Below are 17,308 nucleotides of genomic sequence, written 5' to 3'. Positions count from 1 at the left end.
TTAGGGTCCAGCATATGTGACCAGGGGCCACTGAAGAGCTAGCTCAGCTTGGTCATCTACCTGTGTTCTTATCTCAAGCTGTTAGTATGGTCTGGGTCTCCTCTATAGGGTCATAAGCATCTGGCCTCTACCTGTGTCTCTATTTGGATTCTCAGGGGGGCACACAGAAGCTTAGGGCTCCCAAAGGCACAAAAGCAGAGGCTTCTAGGCCTTCTGGAAATTTGGATCTGAGACAAGTCAACATTGTCTCCATCCATAGTGTTTCGTTAATCCAAGTGAAACAGTCACAGGCTCAGCTTAGCCTCAGTGCAGAGGGAAATACATACTCCTTTACCGATGTGAGTGCTATCATGTGTGCACAGGAAAGGGGGACTTGCTGAGGACCAGTTTAAAGACCAGCTTACTTAGGCATTCTACTCTTAAATCAAATGCCTGGTAGCCAATGAGTTCCCTGAGGGCTGAGATCTTTCCTTCTTTACCTTAATGCCTAACATGTGCCTGTCTTAAGCATACTGGAAACTCACACACATTGGACAGTTCCTCTCTGTCAGGAATCCGATGTCAGCCATCTTCCCCAGTGGTTCTTCAAAGTCCACGAGCAGCCATTTCCTGCCCCATTCTGTAAGTGCTTGAGGCTCAGGAGAGTTGTATGGCTTCCTAAGGCCTTATAGTTGGTGAGGGAGAAGATCTGAAAGAGCCAACCATCGGACATGCTCAATAAATAAGTCTCTGATCTTTGCAGCTCCTATGAAGTGCAGGGATATGCATTGGCACAGTGCATCTTTCCAGGGGCATTCACCTTACCAGGAGGCTGGCTTCTTCAGCTGTTTTATATAATATGGTGAGAATGTCTATGCCAGTGGTCTAGGTGTCTTGGCAATCAGCTTGATGGCTGTGTTGTTCAGAAACCCACTCCAGTAACAGACAGTGAAGGGACAGAGCTGACATACAGAGGGCTGTCCTGCTGCCCCTCATCCCCATGGATGTGGCTGAACCTGGCATTCAGATGTTTGCTTGCTCTGTGATATCAACCCCACAAATTAAGTACGCAAACAAGAAATCCATTTGGCATGGTCCTTTTCTTCTATTCAGGTCAGTAAGTAATTGAGGAAAAGTCCCGATTCATCTTCACAGTTTCTCAAGTATGCAAATGAACACAGTGATGCATTTTCTCAGATATTTTCTGCAGATGCCACATCAGCAGCTATTAAAAGTTGGATAATTACAGTAATTAATTTCTGAATGGGGGTGGGGAAGACCTCATACTAACAGAATAGTAAATCAAAAGAGAAATGAAACCACATGAGAAAGCGCTGAAACCAAGCTGCTTTTACGCTCCTGTAGACCTTGCTGCAACAGAGAGGAGAGGAGTGGACTGTCTCAGTAGATGGCAGTGTTAGGAAGGGCTGGAGAGCTGCTCCTGTGCAGTTCCTGAGGGTCTTCAGGCTTCTCCTAATGCTCAATACGCTCTTCATCTTACTCTGGCCCTTCCTCCTCTTGGCTGAGAAATGGTTGGTGCCAGAGGCCACTGCTTAACTAACCTTAGTGTCCCATTCTGCTTTATTTCCAATCACAGCTACATTAAATTTGTTCTATGTGCAGCCCTCAGAAATGCCAATACTGCAGGCCACTCTTAGAAATAGATAATACAGTTCTTTCTCTGCCTCTAGCATTTTCATCCACATTAAAAACTGGGAGGTAGAAATTCAGTCATGTACAAGGCAAAAAAAAAAAAAATGGGATTCAACTCAGTTTCTTGGCCTCAGAAAAAAACCAATTCATTGGGAAGATGCTTTCCTTTCTCATAGTTCTCAGCAGCCTGCAAGGGTCTGACACTGTAAGGACATTGCTGGGGGCTGGAGCTCTAAGCAGCAACAAGTGCCTCTCCATTTCCTCCAGGGCTGTGGCCCTCAGTCAACTGTCAGCAGAGGCATATTTGCTTGGGCACAGGACAGCTATAGTACAGAGGGTGGGAGGTTAGATCCAACTAATAGAGTTGGCTGTACCCCAGTCTGTGTTGGAGAAGCCAATGGGATGGTTTGCGTCTATGAATAACTGGAGCCCCCTAGCTTGCACCCCTAGTTATTCAGGGAAGAATGGTGCCAGAACTCATGCTCTGGGTTTGAAGATGGAGAGGCAGAGGCCATAGGAGATACTATGACAACAATGAGCTGGCTGCAGGAGACTTCATCTCCAGGCCTTGGGGCATAGAGAGAAGTAGGGACACTGGTGTGAGGCTTTAAAGAAAAGGCATGCCCACCCTCATAAGGAGAGTTTGGAGGGAGGAGGGCTCAGACACAGAGGGGTGCAAAAGAAGGGGCCTATTTGGTTTTGTTCAGTTGGGTTAAATCACGTGAGTGAGGCTGGGAAGGTCAGCCATGATGTCAAGAGCCTTGTATGCCAAACTAAGAGATCAGAAGCATCTTGGGTTACCAAACATTGTGACCACCAACACTTGTTGATTTAATGGCCATGCATTCTACAAAGGTCATGAAGACAGTAGACCATGGTCAGTTCTCTCATGTGCCATCCAGTCATTACAGAACCATAGGGGATGTGATTTTTGACCTCTCACTTAACAATTTCATTGTCCTTATGACAGTTATGAAGGTGAATGAGTGCCAAAGCTGTGGCCATCGGACAAGGGAAGACTTTAATCCAATGGGGAAGCACATCAACTTAGCATTAAGACATAATTATATGTTTTTGTGTTGGAAGAATTTAAATGAAATACAATCATCAGGTTTTAAATGGTCCATTCAGTGTAGGGGTAAAACGTGAATTCTTGCTTTCTAAGTCAGTGTTTTTAAGTGTGAACCCTTATTGTTAGACATAGAAAGTTAGGCTTTGCTTTTATATCTTGAATTTAATAGTGGCCTATGGGATTTTTGATAACTCTTCACTATAACAAGCTTTGCTCTCCTGACATAAAAGATTTTTTCTTTAATATTTTTCAACATCCTCAACTTACAACTGTTGGTACCACTGCTACTTGATGGCCCTTTTGTGTCTTAGTTTTTCCTTAAAAATTTAGAATAAACAGGCCAAGAAAGAAATCAGAGAAACATCTTTACAATAGCCACAAATAATATAAAATACCTTGGGGTAACTCTAACCAAAAAAGTAAAAGACCTATATGACAAGAGCTTTAAGTCCCTGAAGAAATAAATTGAAAAATATGTCAGAAAATGAAAAGATCTCCCATGTTCATGGGTAGGTAGAATTAACATAGTAAAAATGGCAATCTTACCAAAAGCAATCTACAGATTCAATGCAGTCCCCATAAAAATCCCAACACAATTCTTCACATATCTTGAAAAAACAATACTCAACTTCATATGAAAAACCAGAAAACCTATGGGCTGGAGAGATGGCTCAGAGGTTAAGAGCACAGACTGCTCTTCCAGAGGTCCTGAGTTCAATTCCCAGCAACCACATGGTGGCTCACAACCATCTGTAATGAGATCTGGTGCCCTCTTCTGTATACATAATAAATAAATAAATTAAAAAAAAGAAAAGAAAGAAAACCCAGAAAACCTAAGATATCTAAAACAATCCTTTACAATAAAGCAACTTCTGGAGGCATTACCATCCCTGGCTTCAAGCTCTACTGTAGAGCTATAGTAATAAAAACAGCTTGGTATTGGCATAAAAACCAACATATAAACACCTGATTTTTGACAAAGAAGCCAAAACTGTATAATGGAAAAAAGAAATCATCTTCAACAAATGGTGCTGGCATAACTGGGTGTCAATATGTAGAGGATTGCAAATAGATCCATATCTATCACCATGCACAAAACTCAAATCCGAGTGGATCAAAGACCTCAACATGAATCCAGCTACACTTAACCTGATGAAGGAGAAAGTAGGAAGTAGCCGAGAATGCATCAGCACAGGAGATTGCTTTCTAAATATAACACCAGTAGCACAGACACTGAGAGCAACAATTAATAAATGGGATCTCCTGAAACTGAGAAGCTTCTGTAAGGCAAAGAACACAGTAAATGAGACAAAACAATAACCTACAGAATGGGAACAGATCTTCACCAACCCCACATCTGACAGAGGGCTGATCTCCAAAATATATAAAGAACTCAAGAAACTAGACACCAAAATACCAAACAATTCAATTATAAAATGGGCTACAGATCTAAACAGAGAATTCTCAACGGAAGAATCCCAAGTGGCCAAAAGACATTTAAGCAATTGTTCAACATGATGTCTTAGTCATCAGGGAAATGTAAATCAAAATGACTCTGAGATACCATCTTACACCTGTCAGAATGGCTAAGATCAAAACCACTGATGACAGTTTATGTTGGAGAGGATATGGAACAAGGGGAACACTCCTCCACTGTTGGTGGGAGTGCAAACTTGTACAATGACACTGGAAATCAGTATGGCAACTTCTCAGAAAATTGGGAATCAACCTAACTCAAGACCCAGTGATATCACTATTTGGCATATACCCAAGGGATGCTCAATCATATCACAAGGACACTTGCTCAACTATGTTCATAGCAGCATTATTTGTAATAGCCAAAACCTAGAAGCAACCTAGATGCCCCTCAACCGAAGAATGGATTAAAAAAAATGTGAAACATATATACAATGGAGTATTATTCAACTGTAAAAAATAATGACATCATGAAATTTGCAGGCAAATGTATAGAACCAGAAAATATCATCCTGAGTGAGGTAACCCAGACTCAGAAAGACAAACATGGTATGTTCTCACTCATAAGTGGATACTAGATATAAAGCAAAGGATAATCAGACTACAACCAACAGCCCCAGAGAAGCCAGGAAACAAGGAGGACTCTAAGAGGGATGCATGGATCACCTTTGGAAGGGGAAATGGATGAGATCTCCATGAGTAAACTGGGGATGATTGGGGTGTATGGGCAATAGAGAGGAGGAGATGAGAACATGAGAGAACAGGATAGTAAAGCTGGGGGAGGGATAGAGTGGGAGAGCAATGGAAGAGATACCATGATAGAGGGAGACATCATGGGGATAGGGAGAAACCAGGTGCTAGGAAAGTTCCCAGGAATCCACAAGATTAGACTAATAGCAATTATAGTGAGGTTGCCTGAACTGGCTTACTCCAGTAATCAGATCAGTGAATACCCTAACTGTCATCATAGAGCCTTCATCTAGTAACTGATGGAAGCAGATGCAGATCCACAACCAAGCACTAGGCTGAGCCCTGGGAGTCCAGTCAAAGAGAGGGAAGAGGGATTATATGAGCAAGGGGTGTATGTGTCGAGATCATGATGGGGAAATCTACAGAGACAACTGAACCAAGCTCATAAGAACTCATGAACTTTAGACCAACAGCTGTGGAACCTGCATGGAACCCGACTAGACCCTCTGCATCCAGGAGACAGTTATGTAGCTGGGTCTGTTTGAGGGGCTCCTGGCAGTATGATCAGGACATATCCCTGGTGCATGAGCTGGCTTTCTGGATCCCATTACCTATGATTGGACACCTTACTCAGCCCTGATGCAGGGGAGGGGCTTGGTCCTGCCTCAACTGAATGTACCAGGCTTTGTTGTGCCCCCCATAGGCGAACTTACTCTTTTGAAGGAGGGGATGAGAGGTGGGCTGGGCAGGGGAGGGGCTGACAGGGGTGGGGGGGAGCAGGAGGAGGGATGAGAGGAGGATCTGTGGTTGGTATGTAAAATGAATAAAAACATTTTTTAAATAAAAAATTAGGAAACATTTTTTTTAACCATGAAATAATATTGTATTCTAATGAAAACCCAGGAAGCTGTTACAGATACACAGGTAATGAACATCATCAGTCCTGGAGACATTTCTGTTTTTTTTCCTACAGAAATAATTGAATTAACTAATTGGTTAAATATTTAAAAGTCTCATAACAAGCTCCCAGCTATTGCTTTTGCTAAAAAGTGTTGACTCTTCACTTGGGTCCACAACGTAACTTCAAACAGGACGAAGGCTTGGCACCCCTGCATTTATTTTGTGTCTGTCTCTTTTACTTTGAGCCTGACACATGCCCAGCTCTGCACAGCACATGCCAGTCACTTGAGGCCTGGCTACTGAGTTCTTTCCTCCTCCTTCAAAGTCAAAGACACAGAAATAAATGTTCCAAAGCTGCAGTCACACGGACTCCAGGAACTGCGAAGCCCCCCAGGACAGGCCATCTTCCGTGTGAAGCAGTTCTCTGCAGAATGAGGCTGCATCCCGGAGCAGAGCCAGCCTGTGCCCAGGAAATGAGGACTCCTTTGGACTACCCCGTCACTCCATAATGAGACAATGATCAAGCAGACCCGTCTTCACCAGGACTGCATAATTACGAACACCTCTTTCCTCTTTGCTCAGTTTTTCCACTTAAATATGAAGACCAGGTCAGTACCCTGAAGATGGGCACATCGTCGTTGAAGCCCCCTGTCTGTTTCCCTCAAAGTTTGTCACATTGGCCCAATCTCCTTTTATGTCTCACCATTATAGTCTCTTTAGTTGGCATATTGTGACGGGAGGCTGAACCTCACCCATCACCCAAGTTGACACTTTTGCTCTAAACTTCCTGTCTACTGCGAACTACAAGGGGTTTGAACTAATTTAACAATTTCAGTGTATAGGAACACTCCTAAGTTTTTGTTTTTGTGTAAACAAGGTACAGTCATAAATACCCTTGAGGTCAAGTTATGCACACAGCCACACATAAAAACAGGCCACTCACTACCCCTGAAGACATTATAGCTTTCATTTAGACGCATTACTTGTCATTCTCAATAGGCCACTGATCTGATTATTTCCCTTATAGCATTAAGCAACCCTTAATTCTAAACCTTCACTTCCAATGACTTAACAGAACTGAGGGGAAAATTGTGTCTCTTCAGTGAAAGCGAAGAGGTCGGCTGAGGAGGCTTTCCATGCAGACTCAGGTTGTCATCCCTGTTTCAGTAGCTAGTCTGCAGAGGGAGGCATCCATACAAAGGGGAACTCCAGATTCAGTAACGAGGGCCAGAAAGCCTGGTGTGTGGGGCCACAGGGTGGTCAGGATGAAAGCCTTTAGCAAAACCCAGAGAGCCCCAAGGGACACTACACTTTCAGTTTCAGCTCAAGGACTGAACAGTCTCAGGCTGTCCTCTGCCTCCTGCTCTATCTTAGGGGATGTCATAAGAATCTTTTCCTTCAATACTGCATTTGGTTCTGCTCTGGGATTTCTAAGGAGACGAGTTCTGAGAAGGTGATAAAGGCTAGGTCAGCGAGGAGAGAGAAGGGCTGAGAAAAGTGAGACTCCTTAAAACTTATCATTGGTTTTGACAAAGCCTCTAGAATTTTCTTAGTACTTTCCTATTTTTTTAAGGTCTCTCTTTTAAAAATATTTTCTAATTTCTTGAGAATTAGCAATTTCATATTTTTGCTTCCAGATGCTTTAACATTAAAATTAAATCTGGTTGCCCATTTACTGTCTGTTTTTAGGAGTTCTAGTTTCGTGGGGACAAAACAAAACAAAAGCACTTTAAAATGTCAAGTGTTCCACGTTTTGTCTCAAACACTCGAAGTGTTGAACTGCTACGTTCACCAAACATGGAGCCTGCTGGCCTCATAGTGGTCTTTCTCCAAACACTTCCCCCTTCCTGCAATTGCTATCTCCCATTTTAGTGACTTTCTAACTTTTTTTTCTGCTAACTGGTGGGTGTGTGGATTTATTTGCTGCTGGGAGGGGGAGGGGGAGGGGGAGGGGGGGGGGGAGGGGGAGGGGAGGGGGAGGGGAGGGGGAGGGGGAGGGGAGGGGAGGGGGAGGGGGAGGGGGGGGGGAGGGGAGGGAGAGAGGGAGGGGGGAAGGGGAGGGGGGGGAGGGGAGGGGGAGGGGGAGGGGGAGAGGGAGGGGGAGTTCCCTTGGGCTTGCCTAGGGGTCAGATCCTCCCACTCAGATTATTTTACACATTTCTGTGGAACTGAAGGGGCCCAAGACAGTGGGGTGGGATTTGTTACCTGGCTGAGGCTGCTGTGTGTCCTGAGGAATCCTGCAACGCCTCCATTCCATTGGGCTGGTGGGGGCAAGCACCTCTCACCTCAGCAACTTCATGATCAGGCACTTGGCATTTCTTTTACTCTTTTTCTATTAAAAAAGTCTTTATGTTGGGGCTGGAGAGATGGCTCAGCAGTTAAGGGTACTGGCTGCTCTTCCAAAGGATCCAAGTTCAATTCCCAGCACCCACATGGCAGTTCACAGCTGTCTGTAACTTCTGTTCCAGGGAATCTGATGCCCTCACACAGACAAACCTGCAGGCAAGACACCAATGTACATAAAAACAAATACTTTTTAAGAAAGTATGTGTATAGGCATTTTGCTGCTCCTTGAATGGGAGTTAGAGTGGTTAGTTGTCATATGGGTGCTAGGAATTGAACCCGAGTCTTCTGGAAAAGGAGCCCATGTGCCTAACTGCTGAGCCATCTCTGTAGCCCCTTGGCACTCTGTATTTCTAACTAAAAGAGGCAAGTTTCCCTTAGGCAGGAGAGCAGACCGAAAGGCCATCAGAGCTGGCTACTGGAGGAATGGAGGAGAAGAGGGCAGAAGGCCTGCAAACAATGGTTCTGAGAAGTGCCTTTACAAATAAAAGGATATTTAGCAACCAGCTCAGAATAAACCACTGGCAGGAAGGACTCAATGACATCCACCCACTCAGGCAATGGGGATGGTTGAGTGAGAGCCTGTGCCGGGGCCTGTTGCTGATCCAAATGGCTCCTTTTATGAGAGTGGCTTGTCCTTGGGCCCCAACCCCAAACTCCTCTCAAAAGAGTAATATAGTTTATTCTGAACTAAATATGACTTGGGAAGATCCAGGATTCCTCGAATGACATGTTCTACTATGAATATGGTCACATGAACTGCTGCAATCAGAACACAAATACGGACATAAAGCACAACATCTGGCAAATACATGGGTGAGGAAGGCGGGTGGGTGGGTCACAGCAAAGGAGGCAAAATCCCGCTGTAAGTTTCAGATGCTATTTGATGCCATTCTAGTATTTTAGTTCATGCGAGCTAGTGGTCTGCTAACTTAAAGGCTGTTAGGTCAGGTGTCAAGGTGGGCAATAAATTGACTATTATGGAGATTCTAGGTAGCCCAAGTCAATTTTGGCTCTGGATCTGTAACATTCTAACTCCATAGTCATGAATATTTTAATCAGTCAATGAGTCTTGTCCAATGTTTAACATAGATATGACTTTTACCCCCCCCCCCACCAGGAGCTTTCACAAAGCAATGGGAAAATTAGCATTGTTGCTGAGTCCTGGGTGTATATTCCCAAAGCAAGGCTTGGACCACTTGCTTCTGGCCAGGTTACCCTTTTTGCAAGAGGCATGGCTGTGAGAAAGTATGGAAAACAATGTGCCAGCCAGATCCAGGTACCTGAGAGACTTTTGTCTACCTCCAGTGTGCAGCCTGAGTTAGTGTCAAGTGTGTTTCTGAGACCTGAAGGCTCTGGACAAGGCAATAGCTTTGGAGATGTCCTGCACAGCCCAATAGGACAGAGAGGAGAGACTTGAGGTTCATGTATCTGTGAACTCATTTGTGCCTAAGTTTGGAAATGGGCTTGTCATTTTCTGGAATTTGCCTATGTATTTCAAGCACTTGAACTAACACCTAAATGTCAAATTTCAAATACCTGAAATATCGGCAGTGCTAATAGCTGTGGATAGCATTCCATGAGGTGAGTGACTGAAAAGGGCTATTTCCCCCCCAAAAGGAGCTTGGTAAAGATCTGTGTTTGTTACACTACCACAGTCAATACTCTGTATTTTCTACCTTTCCCACGAAACTCAACCTCAAATATTTCCATTATTCTCTGATAAAAAATTTCAGGCTGTATCCAAAGCCCAGGAGGCTTCTTGAGCAAAGCAAGTGGACCCGATTTTACACAGAGATGAAGAAGACGGAAAGCTCAGTGAGCCTGGGGTGAGGGGAGATTTTACAGTCAGGTGGAATTCGTGAGGCCCAAATGGTGGCTGGCCGTTCTTCTGGCTTCTTCTTCCGTCTTACTACGCCATTCCCTGTATTTGCACCTCAAGTATCAGCTCCTCAGACGAGGTGTAGATCACAGAAACTGCAGACTGAATTTCTGGGGTGGGATCCTGGGAATGTATAAATAAAGGCAGGTGATAGGGACTTTTAAGGCCTCTGGCCACAGGAGGTAAATTTACCCGTGTAAAGTGGTTCACATTCAACTAAGGGGAAAAACAGACATAAAAGCAAACTGCACCTAGCAACCCAAACACTTCTGTGGCCATGATTCGCGCCTCTTGTGAGGTACTGGCTTCTCCTTATAATGAATGCAGCATGCACAGTGAAGCACAGGCTTCAGAAGACAGCTGAGGTACCCCTTGTTCTGACAGCATCATCAGGACCTAAGGAAATGGATGGAAGCTTTTCAGGTCCCAGGGCTTCACCTGCAAAGTGGGTAATGGTTCCCATTGAGAAGAGCAGTGGACAGGGGACCCAGGAGGCCTTAGCCCTGTGCCCTTAACATGTGCATGCCAGGTGTGCTCCTTACCCAGAACTTCTGGCTCTCTAGTCGGGTCCTGGGAGATGAGGTCATGACATATACAATTCTGCAAATGTTAATTGGAATGTAATACATTTTAGTCAAACATCAGCTAGCATATGGCTGGAGTAAGCAGGATGTCAAGAGGAGAGGAGATAAGATGGTCCCTGCCAGCCAGTCTGATGAAGCAGAATCCACTAGACCAGAACTCAGTGGCCAGGATTACGAGGCCTGCACCTGGGTCTAAGGCACAGTCACGCAAGCAGGGAAAGATAGGAAGTGCTGTGAGTCTCAGTGGTTACAGGTACATTCTGCATAGTTCTAGTGGGGATGAGAATGGCACTTGAGGAATTCCACTCTGGGAGGAAGTGAGCCCATTGACAGGTGGCCATGCTCTGAGCCTGGGCCTAGCCACATCTACTCAGAGGACTTGCTGAACTCAGGACCAGCTCTGAGGAGTAAGCATGTCTACAGGGGGAGAGCCACAGGGCTGCAAGCACCCTACTCCCAAGCCTGGGACAAGAGCCTGCCATGGGTGGTAGGACATAGATTTGGGTTGCGCCGGGCCTGGGACAAGATCTTGGAGTGGGTACAAAGTCACTGGAGGATACTATCTAGATGCATGACATCTTCTAGAGCATGACTCAGAGACTCAGTAGCTTCTTGTGTCAACTGTGCCAGAAGACAGTGGGCCTCTACGCACTTGTCAAGAGTAAGGTCCGTCCTGGCATTCCAGGCTCTCTAGCTCCCCAGGACTGGTGATCTCAGGTCTTTGGGATTTGTGCCACATTAAAACTCTTTCACAGTTGCTGAGCTGGGGCAGAATCTAACAGAAAGAAGAACAGACCAAGCACCTTTGTATGGTATCTGAAGACTTCATTTTGTCATAGGTTTGCCTTGTGACCTTTAGATCATGACCCCTGGGCTGTGCTCATTCTCACCTCCAGCTTTTCCGCATGCTGATCCTTTGAAAACAACCACACACTCCACATCCAGCTGGCTCTTGGCTCACTGCTCTTCAACAGGTGATTGGTACATCAACTGATCTGGATTCTTTGTCAGCTCTCTGGCTGGTGTGTACCTCCTAGCTAGAACATTCTGTGATTGCATTTATTAGGCAGATGCTGTGCCTGAGGCACACAGACACCATGGAGATAGGGTCATAGTAAGAGATATGGTCTCAGGCTTACAGTTTTGGGGGTCTAGAGGGTGAAGCAGGGGAGGAGAGAGGAGAGAAGAGGTAGTGAAAGGGGAGCAGTGATTGACGGAGAGAAAAATTGAGAGAGGAGGAGAAAAGAGGGGAGATAAATTGGTCATGGTGTGACATTGACCCCCGGAAGTACAGAGCAGTGCTGGTTTGGGAAAGTCGGAAAAGATGTCTTTGGGGAGAGGACAGGCAGATGCCCCTTGATGCTAAGCAGGGGATCATTAACAGCATAGGGCCAGGGCAGACATCCTCATCTTTAGCTATTGGTCGGACAGGAGCATGGCATTTTCAACAGAGGGGCATAGAATGTCCCCATCCCCAGAGCCAGGTGGACGAAACAGAAAGGAGCAAGTAGGTGTATTAGTAACATTTTTTCTCTTTTCTCAACCTGACATGAAGCAAATTAAGGGAGAAAGGGCTCATTTTGGCCTAGAGTATAAGATGGCATACAGTCCATCTTGGCAGGGAAGGTGTGGTGAGGGGTGTGTGAGGTGCCTGTCATATTTCAACCATGATAAGGGAAGTAGAGAGCTGACAGGAAGTGACACCAGGCTATGAAACCTCAAACCTCACCCAAATGACCCACTTTCTGCAGTGAGGATTCACCTTCTCACAGGAGTTTCCAACCTGTAGCTCACAGGCTGCCAAGATAGGTAGAATGTGGCCCATCATTTATTTCAAACATAAGACCATGGGGGGATTTTTTTTTTTTTTTTTTTTTTGTAACTTGATCTTGTGGTTTGTGACCATGAACTCTGTAGAGACAACATCATAGGTTGGCTATGTCTGAGGGACCTACTGATTTTATGGCCTTCCAAAGCAGCAGCATCAACTCTGTGGGAACCAAGAGTTGAAACATGGCACCTGTGAGGAACATATGACATCCAATCCACAACAGTCAGGAAGAGAAGAGCATTCTGTGAATATGAGATCCTAGGCTTCCGCTGTCAGGAAGTGTGGTCTGGGAAGAGGGAGGTAGAAGAGGCTCATTCATTCATAACCAGCTAGGCTCTAGTGATCCTTTTGTCTAGGTGCAGCAAGAAAGACACAGATTCTGCTGATCAGATAGGACTTATATTCTCATTTACATCCAGTTTTGTCAACATGATGGAATCTAGAATCATCTGGAAATAATCTCAGTGAGGGACTGTCTACACCAGGAATGGCCTGTGGTCTTTGCGGGGAGGGACTGTCTTGATTGTCTTAAATAAGGTGTGGAGACTGGCCCACTGTGGGTGTCTCCATTCCCTGGGCAGGGGTTCCTGGATTGAATAACAGCAGCGAGAATGAGCCGAGCACTAGCATACATGTATTTCCTCCTTCCTCTTTGCACTTGACTGTGGATATGACCAGACCAGTTGCTCTGAGTCCCTGCTGCCTAACTTCCCTGAAAGGGTGGACTGCCACCTGGAATTGTGAGCCAAAGGTCCCAAGAAAACAAAAACCAAACCCTTTCTCTCTTAAGTAGCTTTTGTCAGGCTATTTTATCATAGAAACAGGAAAGAAAACTAAGATACACCTAACCCAAGATCGCAAACTCCTAGGTCTAGGATGCTGTGGGAGCAGCACAAATGAACATGCTGTGCTGGTGGGACTATGGCAAGATGGCAAATTCCATGCCATGGAAGGAAAAAATCAATTCCAAGTGGGCAATTTGAAAAACAAACAAACAACTCCCCCACAACTTATCAAGTACTGCTCTCCTGAGGACCCCCATTCCTAGCATCCTTCCTATAATCTTTAGTAACAAGAAGAGAAAACGCCATGGCAAACCTGTTACCTCCCTCCCGCAAAGAGAGAACAACATTTCAACCAAACTGGAGTAAACAACTAATCCGAATATGAATGAATACAAAAGCTCCTGGTCTGCCAGAGTTCTGGAATTGAGTGTAGCGATTTATGTCTGTCAGGGCAGCAAGATTAGTGTCGGGAAGACACCCTGTGGACTGGAGTGGTCAACACTGCAGCCTCCTCGAGCACGCTTAGCTGTATTAGCCCATTCTCTGTGACTGTAAGGAAATAAGTGAAGCTGCAGACTTTGTGAGGAGATTCTGATTGTGGTCCTGGAATTATCTCAGCTCTGGTGAGGCCCTCATGGCAGGTGAGATCATGGTGGAGGGAAACGCTACAGAAAGCGATCCAATGGTACAAAATTGGGATCCCACAGGAACTAGGCTAACTCTGAGGGCATAACCTCCAGTGACTCACCAACTTCCCACCAGCCCCTTCTCTTAAAGGTCCTACCACATCTCATACCAGCATCTTGGGAACCATGCTTCCAGCACCTGGCCCCTGGCAGACAAGCCACATCTAAATGATGTCACCATCCCACTGAGACCCAGTTCTTTCTGGATGCAGGGACTTATTAATGTGCATGAGGAAGGAAGTTGGGCAGAAAGGGGTCAATGAAGAATAAATACCCCAGGATGGACCCAAGTCTTGACTGTTAGGTAGAGGAAGCAGAAACTGCCTTAGGGCTACCCCACTATTGCTTTGTGAATTAGCTTTGAGAGTCCAACCAGCCAGCCAGCCTGGTGACCCTTGACCTTACCTCAGAGTCCTAATTGAACCACCTTTCCCTTTCCTGCATTGGAAGTACTATGCGTTAGGGAAATCAATCCATTTGCAGGGGAGGAACCAGACTGATTTCCTGCCACTGTTCATATTTTCACTAAAACCCCATTTTACTGGAACCAGCATTGAAAAAAAACCCAGCACATTTTATTCAAAACAAGACAATATTGGTATTGATGGGGTTACAGTGATCATGAGAACAATCAATTTCACCTCCTCCATTATGGGGTATCGAGCAGTTTTGGAGTGACTTGTGGCAACATTAGACAGGATCAGCATTTCCCCTTTGAAAACTTTTTCTTTTTTCCTTTTTGCATATTTAGATTGTAATTATAGCTCCGTGGTTGGGGAAGGTAGCAAAAACACACAAATTTCAAAGTCCCTAAAGCAATAAGTAAATACTTACTGGTAATGAAAAATTGGAGATTGGAGACGTTTCTCTTTAATTCTTATTAATAATACATTCTGATATTATTTTTGCATCTAGCTTCATGCGGACTGTCTCCCCAACTCTCACCCCAAATTAAAAGAATGCAGTTACAAAAATGATAACCCAAAATCTGGTAGAGAGAATGGTCAAGGCAGAAGATACATGTTCCCTCTCGGCTATCAGAAGTGCAGAGAAAGGTAGAGACGAGGTTCGTGTGGATGCAGGAAGAGGCAGAGCATCAGAAGAAAGATATGGGAAAATAAACCAGGGAAGCTGATGCATTTCCACACAGACAAGGCCCTCAAAGTACCAGCTCTGGCAATGGAGTTGTTTGATGCATACACTAGTGCCAGTGTGCATCAAATAACTCCATGTCTGCTTTTAGATTCTGACCCCTGTTGGGCTAGCGTGGGTATCAGCCAGCTAAGATCAGCTGTGCAGAGATCCCATTTAAATGGAAGCCTATGATGCTTTAGATGTGGCTTGAGTGTGTTTCTCAAGGGTTCCTGTGGTAGAAGCTCCATTCCCACTGAGACAGTGTCAAGGTGGTGGGGCCTTTAAGGGGGCAGAGCTTAGTGGCAGGCCATTGGGCATGCTGCATTTGAAAGGAATTAACATAGTTCTCAAGGGACCCCAGTAGGTTGACTTAACAGAGAAGGAGTGGTCCCTGATTCCTGTCTCACTTGTGACCCTCCCCCACTTGCTTCTGACCTTGCCATAGTGCCATCTGAATGTGACACACCCAAGTAGATATACCATCACCAGAGCTAAGCAAATGCCCCGAGTCTCCAGAAAGACAAGCTAAGTAGACCTGCTTTTTCATATACAGTGCAAATGCTTTCATTACAGTAACAGAAACCAGGCTAACGCTAGGAGCATCTGTCTCCTCCACGTGATGAGATACATCTTCAGCATCAGCTCACAGAAACCAGGCTAATGCTAGGAGCATCTGTCTCCTCCATGTGATGAGATACATCTTCAACATCAGCTAACAGCAGTGTTGACAAAAACAGTGACTGTTTTTGAATGGCAGAATCCTGCTCAGCAGGAAAGTCATCACTAAGGTCATCCTAACACAGTCACATGCCCCCAAATTTTAAGTCAGAAGCATTAATAAGATAACTTAGATGTGGAACATTAAAGGGCTGGGCACACAAGCCTAAGGACCTGAGTTCCAATCCCTAGAACAGGAGCATCCGTAATCCCAGCATTCTTCCTACTAGGAGATGGGAGGCAGAAACAGGTAACCCCTGGAAGCTTGTGTTCCAGCCACAGTGAGAAGAAAAAAAAATCAGCAAAAGATCCTGTCTTAAGGTAAAAGGTTAAGACAGACATTGAAGTTGTCCTCTGACCTTCGTATATGTGCTGTGGCACATCAACGCCCAAATTAACACATATAAGTGCTCGTTTTCTCTCTCTCTCTCTCTCTCTCTCTCTCTCTCTCTCTCTCTCTCTCTCTCTCTCACACACACACACACACACACACACACACACACACACACACACACACACACCCACACACACACACACACTCACACTCACACACACTCACACATACAGAGGTGGGAAGAAAGGGGGAAATTACTGAATGTCATAACTTTGAGACAGGAGTTACAGAGGCTAGGTAGGTAAGTCTTGGGGTTGGCTTAATGACAGGAAGATACTGTCTCTTGGCACAAAGCTCCTCAAATGGCTGCACCTGGCAAGGAGGCCATGGGATGAGATGACTCTGAGCATGAGGCTCAGGGTCACCAAGTCCAGTCCCTTGCCATGTGGCCCTGGGCAATGTCCTCCTCTGAGCTCAGTTTCCTCTTGTGTAGAGCAGAGATGGCCATGATGCTGTGATTCCACACTCTATCCATGAAAGCACATCCTAAGTACCCAGGAGTTATGGATGTCATAGGTAAAATGTGGCCCTTGAAGCAAACATCAGGCAGAGCCTCCCTTTTACCTTTAAGAGTCCATGAAATGTGACAAGTCATGGGAAACATCTTCTCTCCCAGACACAGAGTCGTGGTAGAGCATTTCCCTTACTGTGCACAGATAGTCTCCCTGGCTTCTCATCCATATCACCTTTAGTCTGTGAGTCTCTTGAGAGCAGGCAGTGTCTGCCTTCCCAGTGCAGGCCCCCTTAATACCTTTTGGAAGAAGGAGAGTAAGAGAGGCTTGGAGAGGTTCCAGGGAAACCTCCACAGAGGATGAGAGTAGCATGTGTCTGTGACTTGATGAGATCCAATGCCAGTACTCGTGAGAGAGGTATCACAGCCGGCCTCCATCTCAGCATATTCCATGGATTGGAAACAGAAAATGCATGCTAGATGTGCAGACTTTGTTTCTTGTCATTATCCCCAGTAGAGCAGAACTTCAATGGCACAGCATTTGCATTGTACTGAGTGTCCTGAGTAATCTAAAAGTGATTTAAAGAGTGCAGAGTGATGTTTACTAAGTGGAAATACTGTGGCTTTTTATGTAAATGATTCGAGCATCTGTGGCTTTTGGCACCAGGGGAGTCCTGGAGTCCCTCTGTTGTGGGATGGGTGGGGATGACTGTGTTAGGTAAGTGCCACTG

The 17,308-nt window shown here is 45.3% G+C and overlaps 1 protein-coding gene across 1 annotated transcript in view; it reads left to right on the top strand.

Annotated features, from left to right (window-relative positions):
• Wdfy4 (WDFY family member 4) overlaps positions 1 to 17,308 on the top strand; it is a 211,328-nt gene that overhangs the window by 33,065 nt on the left and 160,955 nt on the right.

Source organism: Onychomys torridus, chromosome 9 (assembly GCF_903995425.1).
Source record: "Onychomys torridus chromosome 9, mOncTor1.1, whole genome shotgun sequence".
Classification (NCBI taxonomy): Eukaryota; Metazoa; Chordata; class Mammalia; order Rodentia; family Cricetidae; genus Onychomys; species Onychomys torridus.
This window is presented reverse-complemented; position numbering and strand designations above follow the sequence as displayed.